Genomic DNA, 14,763 nt, shown 5'->3' on the forward strand with positions numbered 1-14,763 from the left:
ATTATGCGTTCTGACGCATTTGTTCGTTCTAATATTGTGTATGCGTGCTCGATAATTTCTAGTGGGTGGTGCTGCAACAGCAACATTTTGAATGGAATCGAATGCGAGTGGTCCAACAGAATAGATGAGGCAGCTGAAATCAGCTGAAAATTATCTATCAAAAGCGAATATTTCCAATATATATACATATATACATAGATCTGGCCTAAAAGGGCGAATTGAATGGTGACTGCACGTTCTACCCAAAAAAAAAGAAACAAAGACTTGAGCAATCTAAACACGTGAGCGTTTCTTTAAAGCAAAGACAATATGTCGTATAAGCTGTACTAAATTAAGGAGAACCCGTGTGTTTTATAGCATGATCGCCAAAATGGGGTTAAAGATAAGGGTCCTGCATAAGGGTCAAGCGCCTTATGCAGGATCGAATACAACGATTTCGTCACTGGTTAGCGATGCTAAAGAGTTAGAAGCACTACCAAAAGGAGAGTATAAATAATGCAACTTTATACTCAGTGCAAACATGAGCCCTGTTGCATTGTAATATAACACTTGTATAACAGTAATATCGGCGTGCCTAAACGGCCGTCGTCGAATCTAATCTCAAGGCGCAAGTCGGCACACTTTCAACAGTTGTTGTGCATGTAAATTAAATAACTTCAACTGCAACAAACTTTTCAACCGCGTAAAATGTACAGCTTCGGATAGCGTAGGTTTAAATCAGCCTCCATGTACAATTTAACGTTTCAAACACCAGTGGATGTCTCACGATAAGCTAAAAAAGTGGACATTATCAATTCCAAAACTTGCAATACCGCTTACTGGCGACGACGCACAATCTACATCGTTAAGAACCTTGCACGGCTACTCGACACGCTCTCCCAGGTTAAGTAGCCTCCGCGACCATACAGTATTTCTACACACACACACACACACACACACACACACACACAAACGCACAAAAGAAAAAAGCAGCCGACTTGTGCGATGTTGCAGAATCAATCCAATTTCCAACGAACCTAATTTTTTGGCGCCGTTCAAATAAGACCTTCAGTTGCCTAAAATTAAATCACATGTTTTAAGATGTTCCTCGTACACGACTGGGTCATTTCAAAACTTAGCCATGTAGACAACTTGTAAAGGGTTCGGACCTCGTCAAGCCGTTCTAGCTTGCTGGCAACGACGCGCAATCTACATCCTTAAGAAGCTAGCTCGTGTCTAGCTTGTGTTCCGTACTCCTCCTTTGACTGATTGCTATAGCGTACTCGCGCACTTGTTAACAAACGTTTACAGAGGCAGTAATTTATCCACACACAGTTTATTTCCACAGGGCAGTTCCCATACCCCCCCCCCCCTTTTTTTTTTCTTCACGTTCAAGTCGATTTCTGTGCCGTTCACAGTTCTGCCTGGGCAGCGCGATAAGTCCTACGTTTTTCGTCAAACTCATCTTTAGCTCTCCAAATCGCTTGCATACATAGTTTACTACCAGAGCCGTAATTAGTCCACACACTCCCAACTTCGCCTTAACATCACCCAGAACTTGCCGCTAATTTTAAACAGCTATGAACAAGGTGCCTTGCTTAGTTCACCGTAAGGCTCCTCAATCTCCCAAAAGTAGCGCCATTGTTAGATGTTTCCGCCACCCCGCTCTCCCCGGCGCTTCCTCCTCGCCGCCTCCTGTCGCCCCAGCCACCTCCGCTCCCCCATTGGCCCATCCCTGTGATGTGGAAACACGCGTTGCGGTTATATATATATATATATATATATATATATATATATATATATATATATATATTTCTAGCGCCCTCCGATCGCCATTCTCGGCCCTGTGCGACGAAAGTGCTGTACGCCCAAGCGGATTGATCGAGCGCGTTTAGGTGGATCTACACGACGGACGGCTCCGCGAAAATCTGTTGCGCGGACGGTTATTCCACCGCACGTCCGGCAGAATACGAATCCAGACAACGGACGGAGCGAACAGACGACCGCGCCGGAAAAGTAAACATGGCAGCGCCACCCGAAGCTGCTGCTGTCAGCCTCGAACCTATCCAGTCGTCGTCGTTCACTGTGTGACCCATAATTTTCAAACTGCCGTTTGTATTTGCATTAAATTTGTGTCCAGAAGCTTCGGCCGCTAAGTATTCGCGATGATTGGGCACCGTTTCCGAGAGCCATGCTCAAGTTCTTGGCATGTAGGATTATAGTGGCTTTATTGGCTGAACATGGCCTCGAAGATGTTGCGGCGGCCCAGGCTGTAAGCTGCGCTTGTTGCCAGACTTATAGAACATCGTAGGCTAAATCCACAGCATTCGACTGCCAGAATCCGGATGCGAAAAGTATCTCGGCCTTTTCCGTCCGTGGGGGTCGCGGACAACGCGCGGATGGCATGAATGCTCGACACGTAGTCGCGTGATGCACCGTCCGTCGCGGAAAAGACGGATTTAGTCCTTCGTGTGGATCCACCATTAGCAGACTACATCAAATGTTGTAGGCGCACGAACTTAACTGTGATTCCGTGCTGCTGCGCCTTCAGTTGCTGCAACTGAGAAGGAGAGGGGGAAACGCACAAAGAAGAGAAGTGTGGATGCATAGAATCGGATTGGCTGACTTCAAGGAGGTTGCAAAAAGTGCACGGATTTGTGAAGTGCCACGGTTCTTCATTACCTGTTCTTTTGAAGCTAAGTTACGCCTGCCTCTATAAAAAGTGCTTGCGTATGTGTCCATGCTGTGCGTAGTTTTTAGCGCGTTTAAGTTTACTTTTTTTCAAATGTGCTCGCTTTGATTCATAAGAATTTTGTTTTGCTACGAAAGTGGTTGCATCTGCAGCTGGCGCATGACACAAAAGCTTCTTTAATCAGGCCATTTCTTCAGCTCCATCAGAAGTTGGCACTTTCTCGACGCTTTTGCAAGGCTCACTGGGGTTACGAATGCAGTCGTTCAGCTTCAATGTACTCCCGCATGTATTGCTTTGGTTTAAGGTGTTTAACACTTTTAACGTCCCTGAGGTTGTAATGGCGGCTCCAGATAACTTAATTTAGGTCGCCTGGGGGTGTTTCATGTGGACTTTGATCGTACAATACAATACACGGGACTCCTGCATTTCACCTCTATCTCGGCTGCTACCGGGTGCGACCTGGGAATAGAAGAGATGAGCAGCGGCTACTCCCACGTTTTGTGTGCGGCATCATAGAGAAAGGCCGCAAATGACCACAGGCCGCTGATAAGGATTAACATCTTTACTGCTTAACGTTAACATTTTTATGCGTCCGATTAATGGCTATCGCATGCGTCATATGTACTGCATGTTGTTTTGCATCTCTGGCGAAAAATAATTTAGCGTTTTTTTTTATTGTGGAGTGCGGATTGAGTTGCCGTCCTTGAACACCTTTATAAAACCCCTGTGAGCATTTTTTGGTCGTACAACCCTCTAGTTCTCTCGGTCTCTACTATATGTTTCCTAAATAGTGTTCGAGCTATAGGAACACTGCTTCCCTGCCACAACTTACAAGCAAAGAATACAGACGTGCGCCGTATGCAGATATAAAATGAGCACTCCAACAGAAGCGTTACTGGTGCTATTGGGGGGGGAGGGGTAATTATTTTTGGGACCTCTGTCCAGTTTTGCCATCAAGTTCATTCTTGCTGTCAAATTTCAACCTCTTGTAGTGTAATAAAGTAAATAAACGATTTCATGCGCTGCGAAAACTACCGGTAAGTTCTCATGTTGTTACGTGTAGCTCATGCCCAAAACTATTTACAGTTTATTTACACGGAAGCCAACGGAGGCCACGATGGCGACGCCATATCAAGCGGGAACGCGTCGTCTTCCTCCTCTTCAGTGCAACCACGCGGCTGCTCCGTATCATTACCCCCTGCAATAGAAGCACATTCCAGGTGCTGAAGCTACACATCAGCGGTGAAAAGTGTGTGGTAAGGTTTTAGTCTCGCTGCGTGAACGACGTCACTTGCAGCTGACGACGACGCTCAAGGTCGGCGGGGATGATTTCATATGTGACATCGGTCACTTGTTGCACCACACGGTGTGGGCCAGCGTAACGCGACAGCAGCTTTTCGGAAATCCCAACACGGCAGACGGGTGACTACAGAAACACCACAGAACCCAGAGAAAAGTGTAGACGTGATTGTGGCAATCGTAAAGGCGTCTCTGATGCTCCTGTGGGGCCTCGAGATGGGTGCGGGCGAGCTGCCGCACGTTGTAGGCGTGTGCGATCGCGTCGCGGGCGCATTCAGTGGTGTAACGTGCGGGCGACGGCAGCCAGGTGTCCAAAGGCAACGCGGGTTCTTGGCCATACAGGAGATATAATGGTGAATAGCTGGCGGTGTCTGTCTAGCAGGAGCGGGGGATGTCCTTGACGGCTAGCGAGAGAAAGCTACGGCCATGGCCAATTAGTAATTGCCATGGAGCATCGTGCACTAAAATGATGTCGTAGAGTAGAAAGTCCGCGACGTCAGTAGCGCACCTTGTCGGGAATGCTTTCGTGATTGTCTACCGCGTAGCGTAATCGGCGGCGATGGCGACGCATTTATTACCGGAACCCCAGGGAGGAAACGGTCCAAGAAGGTTTATACCAACGCGAATCGTCCCGTGGGCTCCTTGAGCGAGGATAGCCACCGGAGGAGAGCGTGGTGAGTTAGGACACAGAATGGGCAGCCGTACAAAAATGTAGGAAACTTCGCAACTGCCCACAAAGGAGCGAAGCACTCGCGGTCTGAGATATAATAATTCTGCTCGGCGGGTGGCAGAAGTCGGCTGGCATAGGCTATAACGCGATCGTGTTCCCGCTGGCGTTGTACTAACACTTCCGTTGACGCAGACGGGTCAAAGTGGGCCAGGATTGGAGGCATGGTAAGGAGAGTAGTGAGATGATAAAATGATGCGGCATCATCGGGAGCCCAAGAAAACAGGACCTCTTTATTCAAGAAGTCGGTGAGGGGACGTGCAATGGTCGCAAAATCCTGTACAAAGCGCCGGGAATAGGAGCACAGCCCTACGAAACTACGAACGTCCTTCGTATACTTCGGGACAGGAAAGCTTGTAAGGGCGCGAATTTTTTCCGGATCAGGTCGCACCCCTCTGGAATCTACAAGGTGTCCAAGGACGGTGATTTGGCAACGAGCGAAGTGACATTTAAAAAAGTTAAATTGGAGACCGGCCCGACGGAACACGTCAAGAATCGCTGAAAGACGATAAAGATGCGTGTCGAATGTGGGCGACAAAACGATGACTTCGTCCAGATAGCACAAACAGGTGGACCACTTGAACCTCTGAAGCAGAGTCCATTATTCGTTGGAAGGTGGCCGGCGCGTTACAGAGACCGAAAGGCATCACTTTTAACTGATAAAGACCATCAGGGGTAACAAAGGCAGTCTTCTCTCGGTCCATGTCGTCAACAGATATCAGCCAGTAGGCAGACTGCAAGTCGATAGAAGAAAAATAGGTGACACCGTAGAGGTAGTCTAGAGCGTCATCAATACGTTGCAAAGTGTAAACGTCTTTCTTTGTGATCTTCTTCAGGTGGCGAGAATCTACACAAAAGCGCCGCGTTCCATTCTTCTTTGTGGCATGTACGGATGAAGCAGCCCTGGGACTGCAGGAAGGCTTGATAATGGCCTTTTCTAGAATCTTTTTTACTTCCTGTTGGATAACTGCTCGTTGCGACACAGAAACACGATATGGACTTTGGTGAATAGGGTTCGCATCGCCAGCATTTATGCGATGGGTCACGATGGACGTTTGACCTAAGAGTCGATTGTCTAATAAAAAATATTGCGATAGCCTTGAAGTACGCGGCAGAGGGCTTTAGCTTGATCATGTGTAAGGTCAGAGGAAGCCATCTTCTCAATGTCGACGCCACTGCCGTGGGATGACGTCGTGGTATGGGGTGAGCTCTAAGAATCTTCGACCGTGAAGGGCTCGACCTGATCATCCTGCAGAGCGCTAATTATAGCCGGTGAGATCTCCTGTGGCAGGACTTGACAATTGAAATTGACGTTGTGCGGAACAGTAGCACCATGTGTAAGCCTCACGGCTGGAAGTGGTGCGACCGTTGAAGTGCCGTCAAGTACAGCTGGCGTGGAAAACAAGTCAACGTGTATAACACATTGAGGCAGTAGGCGAATAAAATCTATGCAGCTTAAACGGCTCGCAGGTGGGTCCACAGGGTCGGCAAGAAGAGGCAAGTCAAAGCAAAGTGAGTTGACCGAACAGTCAATGAGGGCAGAATGACAGGCGAGATAATCCAGACCGAGAATGAGTTCATGAGGGCAATGCTCGTTGATGATGAAGAGAACGACAGTGTGTCTCTCAGCAGTTGTGAGTCGGGCATAGCACACGCCAACAAAAGCGACAGTCCCTCCGTCGGCGACTCGTACAGCTCGGTTTGGGGCAGGCGTCAGAACTTTCTTGAGCCGACGGCGAAGAGCAGCACTCATAATGGACACGTGCACCCTTGTGTCAATCAATGTGTACACAGGAACATTTCAACAAGAACGACCAAAAGATTCTGATTCGTGGGTAAGGTCAAGCGAGGATTTCGTACCAATGTCGTCAATGCAGCTCTACCTCCAGAAGCTGCACTGTCTAGTTTCCCGGTCGGGGGTGCTGCAAATAGGTCGGAGAAGGAGCACTGCGTGACGGGGGCGAACGGGATTGAGGGCGGGAAGGAGAAGGTGAGCGGGAGTAGCGGGGTCGTGTCAGAGGTGTCGCAGGGGGAGATGGTGGGTCAGGCATACAAGGAGCGAATAAAAAGGACGAACTAGAAATGACGATGGTAGTCAGAAGAATAGCATGTCGGAGAAGGCCAGCGGCGGCGGCAGTGAAGAGCGATATGCCCAATGCTTAGGCAGTTAAAACACATCGGCTTATCGTCCGCGGTGCGCCATTCGGTCGGATTGCGCTGTGCCTAAGAGAAGTAAGAGGAGCTAGGTGGGAACGTCCGTGGAGAAAGATGTTCCGGACAGTGGCGTAGCCAGAAATTTTTTTCGGGGGGGGCTCAAGTTGCAACGCGGCCTCCTCCTTATAAAAGTTGTCGAGGCATCAAATACATGAATAATAACTGCATTGCCATTGCCAATGGCATTGTATATTAGGTGCTGAAAACTAATTATTTAACGCTACGCACAGTCAAGACAAGTAAATTATGTATTTGTTTCATAAAATAATAGCTTCGTATGTCCCAAAAATTGTGGCAGTAATAGCTGATATCAATGCTTCCGCGTTTCTTTTTTCTGGTCTATCTAATAAGCAAAGAAAATATCACGCGAACTTTAGAACTATATCAGTTCGAAACCAGCAAATCAGTGCATGCAGCTAGTATGAAAAACGTAAAGGCCATAAAATGAACAAGTTGACAAATATTTTGATGAATCTTTGTCATTTAACAACCTTGTTTACATTTTTGTACATATGCAGCGGCCAGGGAAAAACCTCAATGACGCTGTCCTTCGTTGCAATGGATTGCGCAGCAGCAGATGTTACCGGTCGTATATTGTAATTGCACCGAAATTATAGTTACAACAACGAGTACATATAAAAAGCAGACGTTCCGCAAAATATACATTAGAAATGCGAAGATAGAATGGAATATACAAATGCCAAGATAAACGGCACGAAAGTGTCGCGTGAAACCAAGTTCACTGCTTGTATACACAAAACCTCGCAACAAGGTATTTAAATATACGTATAAGTCTGCAATAAATCTACGTATCTAAGAAAACGTGATTGTATATAATGCGTCAAACAAGACAAATAAACATGCTGCGCAGCCACAGATAGTAAACTTCACGCATGCGAGTATAAAGACAGACGATCCCAACCTTTAATAATAAAATTCTGATTCTGATTCTGATCCAGACAAGAACAAAACTATGATCTCAGAAATTGTGATATGCATTTGGGCCATGCTGCGATCGCGACAGCAACATGTGGCTAGAATAAGAGAAAAACAATGCAGAAATCAATACGAAAATGCGTATTTTAACTGCCTGCACGGCGGCAACAATTATTCTGCACCCAAAGTCAAAGAAGGCTATTGCTTCGTTTCAAAAAAGAAGTAAATACATGTAGCTAAAAAAGGAAAGAAAAGGACAAACGACAGCCACAGTTGATGCGACAAGTTGATTTACCCAACATCCGAGCGCGTTTTTGGGAAACGCCGCGTGTGCCGGGCTTTCAATGAGCGAGGTTTGTCAAAATTGGTTATAGATGTCCCCGTAATTTTTGTATTTCCAGCATAATTTTGATCATCATGCTAACTGTTACAACAAACGGTGAAAATTTCTGTGGTTTTAAAAGCTAATGAACAGTCATACGTTTTTCATAATTACGAGCTTATATAGGAACGTGAAGGAACAGATATTTTTACAGGCATTGATTTTTGCTGCTTCGCTATCTAAACGATAAACTTTACTCGGCGGGAAGGTTTAGCGAAGCGTTCAGTAACTTCGGACACGTTGGTGGCGACGTCTCTGTGGGCGTATAGAAGCGCCAGTATAGCCATGCGTTCCTCATTGTAAAGCGCAAGTGGTTTTTTTAGTAATCTCATGTTTGAAAATCTCTCTGCGCTGGCAGTGGCACTGGAAGGGCGACTAGAATATGCAGCAGTTTGTACTAGAGCACTGCACAAGCCGATTTTTTCAGCCCGGACCCGGCCCGGGCCCGTTTTTACGTTGGGCTGCCCGCCCGAGCCGGAACAAAACTTTCATGGCGAGACCCGGGCCCGGCCCGGGCCCGGAAATAATCTACGTTACCCGCCCGGCCCGGCCCGCCACCCCTTTACCTCAGGCCCGAGGCCCGGCTTGAAACCGGACCGAACCCGGCCCGATACCGGAAAATACATGTTTGTCAGAGTTGAGACGCCCGAGAATAACTCGCTGCACGTTACATGCACACCACCAAAAAGCCCGAGCCCGGCCCGGGCCCGGGTCAAAAAGCGCACGCCGTGCCCGAGCCCGAGCCCGGCCTGAGCCCGTGAAAAAACTGCTCTACCCGGCCCGGCCCGGCCCACGGGCCGGGGGGCTTTCGGGTAAGCCCGAGCCCGTGCAGTGCTCTAGTTTGTACACATGTACATATAACCTGCAGTCTCCATGAGAGAGGGCATCCATTCCTGTGCTAAAACCTAAAAACACTTCGATATCGTTTCCTCAGCACCACGCTCGACAAGGTAGACAGCCGTCCTCTTACGGAAGCCACAATTCTTGGTCCCATGGTCCCAGCCGACGTCGGAACGAACTGCTTTAAAAGCGCTATTACGCTTTTTAAAAGAAACGGGACTTAGTGAAAACTATAGAATGTGCGGACTGATACGTTTATTTTAGTTTTCTTTTTAATCTTCTTTTGTTTTCTAATATTTTCTGCCCTTACCCCATCCTCCTGTGCTGAGTAGCCAATCGGACACTTAACCTGGTTAACCTCTCTGCCTTTCACCTCTTATTTTCCTTCCTTCCTTCCTTCGATATCGTTGACATCCTTGTTTACGTACCTTGCACAAACAGTAAGCTGTTCGATTCCAGCAATATCCGTCGTTTCGTCAGCAAGTACGGAGAAGCAGCCTGCAGCGTTCACTTTTGCATCTAGGCTTTCTTTGATAATTTCACCACGAATTTCTATAATTTGGTTTTGTACGTCTGGTTTAAATACGAGGCATTACTGGGGCAACTTTCCAAATGGTTCTTCAGATGTGTATCTCCACAATCAGCTCGTATGCGAAGAAGCGTTCTGGAAATACCAGTATTTTCAGCAGGGGCTTTACTTAAATCCATAGGACCAGTGTCCCTATCGCCACGGAGAGCAAGACCTTGCCGCCCGCAAAAAAGAACTGTCTCAAATTAAATAGGCCGTTGAGTTTCTTCTGTTTTCTCTTATTTTACTTTGCCTGCCCTGGTCCAGCTTATCGATCACATTGGACGCGCTTCCTGAAAATGTTTGGAGAAAATTATCAGATGCCAGCTGACAGTCGCGGTGATATTTAATATTTTCCTGTGCGTGGAAGATTGCGAGCGCGTGCTTCCATTTCTGGAACGGCTTAGACACGCGCGTTCGAGTGCGTACATGTTGGCCCAAGTTCATAAAAACATTAAACCCATAAAGTTCCAGAATTAAAAATCAGAAGCACGCCTTTGGAAATGTCAGTGCACTTTCGCGTCAAAAGTGTATGAGAACTTTATACCCATACAGTTTCGGAATTGAAATCTATGCGCTCCGTAGATTCCGGTGAAGCTGCCAGATGCCGCGACGCGCCCGCTCGCTATTGAAAATCCCTTGAAACTTTGTGCTCGGCTGGGGCTCCATACGTTATGTGACTCCAGGTGCATGGGCGTTTCCACGAAATCCAGCCCGAGTTCGCAATTTTCGCGCCGAAATGTCTTTTCGAGTGTCAAAAAGACATTGTAGACAAAATTCACAATGATTTCCGGCACCGGTGGTTGTTTTGGTCGGCGATGCATGACAGCACGAAAAAATTTCGGGGGGGGCTGAAGCCCCATCAGCCCCCCCCCTGGCTACGCGCCTGGTTCCGGACACATGGGACGAAGGAAGTGCAGGCCGACGTTTGACAACTCTTGACGGACGACCGTCTGTATCAAGAAGATCTTCGCTGGGGAATGATCAGCTGAGGGAAGGAAGGGACCACCGTTGTGCTACTTCGAACTTCGAAGTTGTCCCATCGCGAAGGCTGATGGAAGAGTTCACCACAAGTTGACGTAGCAGCTGTGTTGGGAAGTCGCCTGATGTGTTGGGATACCCGGCGGCTTTTAGCATGCTCGAGACGGCGGCACTGCTTGATGTTCGTAGCGATGCTGGTGACGTTGCTACACACCACTAAATTGAAGGCGTCGTCAGCAATCCTTTGAGGATGTGATTAACCTTATCCTCCTCCGACATGATTGCGAAGGCCTTGGTACAAAGGGCCACGACGTCGCGAATGTACGACACATACTACTCGGTAGACGTCTGTACACGTGTGTGCAGGGCCTTCTTGGCATTGAGTTGGCGGCCAAATGGGTTGCCAGAAAGGTTGCTCAGATGCTCTGTGAATGTCCGCTTCGTGAGTCTCGCACCATGCCCGTGGAGCGCCGTCGAGGTAGAAAAGAACGTTTGCAAGGATAATAGTCGGGTCCCACCTGTGACTGATGCTGACACGTTCGTACAAGTGGGGCCAGTCGTCCACATCAGGACTGCCGACTCCGGTGAAAACACCAGGATACCGAGGGGGGAAATGGTGACGTAGTTAGTGGCTGCGGGCCTAGACATTTGCGTGCCGAAGTTGCATTGTCGCCGCTGCGACCACTGCGAAGCTGCATGGCAGATACGGGGAAACCAGCACTGCCACCAAAACCCCAGCACCTCCACCAAAAAAGCTCGAACGAAGCTTTCCGCGGACTTCCTCTCGTAGCGCATTAGCCGTCGTCTGCTAAGGCTGGGTCACCATAGGTGGCGCGTTCCACTCTCCCATAGTGGGGGAGTGGAACGGAGGAGGAGGGATTTGGTAGGTGCTACTTTAACATTGAGGGGCTTTACTTCACCGAGGACCCCAACAAAGCTCACTACGAAGGTCCTATGTTGTGTGAAAGTTGGGAAAAGAACGACAGTTCGGTGAATATTTGCAGCGCTTCTAATTAAGCCAGGGAAAGTTTCGCCGCCCATTTTCACTTAATAAGACCAGCTGGATTGCGGCTGGATTGCACTTGCGAACACACGATTAAGAATGTTTTTTTTTGCAAGATCTGCATTTATTTAACAGGCATTTTAATTCGCGCAGGACATTTCCATAGGGTTCCGCTAAATTTTATGCAATGTTAACTCGGTGGTATGTGTAGTTCTGTTAGGTCAACGTGCTAAATTCTGCACCGCTTGTAAGACAAAAATCCTAAACTTCAGGAGTGCTCGCATGCGTAATGTTTTGCAAAGACTCCAATTAACCCACCTAATTTAAACATTTCCCTACGCATCCCTCATTGCCTAATCCTTGTTTTCGTCAAACGTAAACGAGGTCCCACGTTTAGTTCAGCGAGGACACCAGGGTAAGCTCATATACCGCAAGGGAGAAAAGTCAGAGCCCTTCTACCCTATGAAGAGGGAAGTCCAGCCAAGCTGGCGCTCTGGCAGGAATTGCTATGTTGGGGTTTAGCTATATTGAGAATTTGCTATGTTGAATTTGGCTACAAAATGGTACACCGATCTCTTCGCTGCGTACTCAGGAAAGAGGTTTTGGTGCCGGATTCGAGTAGCACAATGGGGTATTTTTAACGCTTAGACGATGGCTATACAATGCCCAGCTCTGAAAGAAATGGCTCGGCGTCCACGGGCAACGGCGTTCGTATCGAGGTGCGGGGGATGGGACGCGTGGGCGTTCATGGGCGACGGCTTTCCTAGCGCGTTCCTCAGACTTTTATGCGACGTTCCAGACAAGGGTCTTTGACAAACAGGGGGTATTCTGTAAGGATCCACCTACTGGACTGACCATTTCGGCTGTCGCGAATGACTCCAGCAGCACGAGCGAGAGGGATCCAGCCAATCTCCTCGCTCATGCAGCTGGAGCCAATCGTGACGGCCGAAATGAACAGTCCACTAGGTGGACTCTTACACCGCGCCGCGCCCTCCTCGCCTTCCTTCCATTTCTCAGCGGCCCTATCAATGGACGCACGCGGAGCAGCAGGAGAGGCGAGGGAAAGAGCGCGCGTCAGCAGCTGAGTCGGAGGGACGCAAGCAAGGAGCGCCACCGGCCTTCTCACTAGCCTTCCAGCAGGGCTCAACTCTAGTCGGGCGCAGCTGCAAGCACGCTTGCCGCCCTAGCCTCGCAGCCGGGCGCAATTCTACTCACAGGGGAACGCGGCGTAAAAGAAGTTCGACTAGCGCAAGAGAAGAGAGAAAGCGGGGGCTCAGCCGGGAGGGAGGAGCGGCCGTGCGCTCAAAAAGGCAACGACGCTCAAGAGAATGCTGATGATCATAGTTTTTTTCTACACGCGGACACGATCCCCGGGGACCTAACCCTTTACAGCTTTGCTGTAAAAAACGAGGATTCAAGGAATATTTTTAGTGCTCCTAGATGGGCTACAAGCGTTCGAATTTTGCACCACAGTGCGCCTAAGATGGCCTTCATTTCCATTCAATGTAAAACTTTTGTAAATCAGGGTTATCTCGGGACATTCGATAACTTCCGCGTGGCATTTGGAAACACTTGCACAGGAATTCTTTCGAAAAAGCTGAATTTGATCCGCAGCGCATTGCAGTTCGCATACTGATTCGCCATGGCGGTCAATTTTTAATGTTTCAATTTGGTGGCATTTGGCAGTTATGGCTTGTTCTATCCTACATTGTGCGCCAATCATGAATCCCACTAATGACGCTACAGAGCATTTGCATTCGCACAGACTTCAAAAGGTGCACTTCAAACTTTGCCTGCATATTGCCCACAGTACCCATGCTTTCCCATAATATATATAAACTTCGTGATTTATTTGTTTTCTTATTCAGAAAAAAAACTGACGTATAATCTTTTTTTAGGGGTTCCAGTCGCATTGAAAATCTTCGCTGTAAGAAATCGCTATACTGTCTATGACAGCTGCAGACATGGTGGTTCACCCAGAATGCAAATGACGGTTAGTACATGGTTGTGGGTGAACTTTGTCCTCCTTGCGTCACACGTATTCGCGACTGTGCAAAATTTATCATTTTCAAGACGACATATCGTTGTAATTTTAACAATTGTCTATGATTACGCATGCGCGTTGCGTCTTACTGCTTTCTGCGCTTACAATAGAGAGTAATAGTTGAGCGGCTCAGCGGGCCAGCGGGCCCAGTGAACGAGCGGAGGACGCCAACTGCGCATGCGCGGCCCGCTGGGACATCCAGCGTGTTCACGGAGCGCGCCGCTCGCCCGCTCATTTCGTCTCTTCAGCGGAGCGTGCGCAGCGGACGAGCGTGCGAGCGTTTTCAAGAAGCGGCAGCGAACGCGAACGTTCTTTTCGCATAATATTTCTTTTCTTTTTTTAATATTTTTCTTTTCTTTTTTTAATATTTCAAATAATATTCTTTTCGCAGTAACTTCAATTTTATTCGGCAGGTAACGCAGCAAAGTCTCTGCTTGATCGAGAGTAACTTCAACCTTGTTCAACAGATGGCGCAGCAGTACTATCCGCTGAAACGAGCGAGGCGTCGCTCAGCTATTGCTCTTCTTTTCATCTTGCGCTCCGCTGTCCCCTCCGCTCCATCGCTGGGCCCGCTGGCCCGCTGAGGCCGCTCAACTATTACTCTCTAATAATGCATGGGGAAAACAATTCGCGCGGGGCACGGCGTTTTTGTGATAAGCTAACTGACGCCCTTGTTTACGAGACAGTTGGGCACTGTGTAAGCGTAGAGTGAAACGTGTGCCAACCAGGTCGTATTTGTAGTCGCTGCTGATGTCGTCCGGTGGAGCGTCGTCCGGATGACGTGTTGGCGGCATGACGGCGCAATGCGTGACCGTGTTGTCGCCGAACCGGTAGTGACCGAACGTTATGAACAGATACGGGGTGAAACGGAGGTCCCTGTTTCATGATAACAGATGAAAACAAACATTAGTAGAGAGAAATTAGTCCATGACATTCTAGAACGCCAGCCGAGCGAGGGCCAAGCTGTGCGATGTGTTTTTAAAGGGAAATTTTCTTCTCGAAATGCCTTATTTCCTATCCCCCTGGCCTGTTGCAATAAGGAAACTTCCCAGTGTAGCAAATACGGACATTCAAGAAAAACAACTTTCGAATATACAG

The sequence above is a fragment of the Dermacentor silvarum genome, chromosome 4, assembly GCF_013339745.2.
Source record: "Dermacentor silvarum isolate Dsil-2018 chromosome 4, BIME_Dsil_1.4, whole genome shotgun sequence".
Lineage (NCBI taxonomy): Eukaryota > Metazoa > Arthropoda > Arachnida > Ixodida > Ixodidae > Dermacentor > Dermacentor silvarum.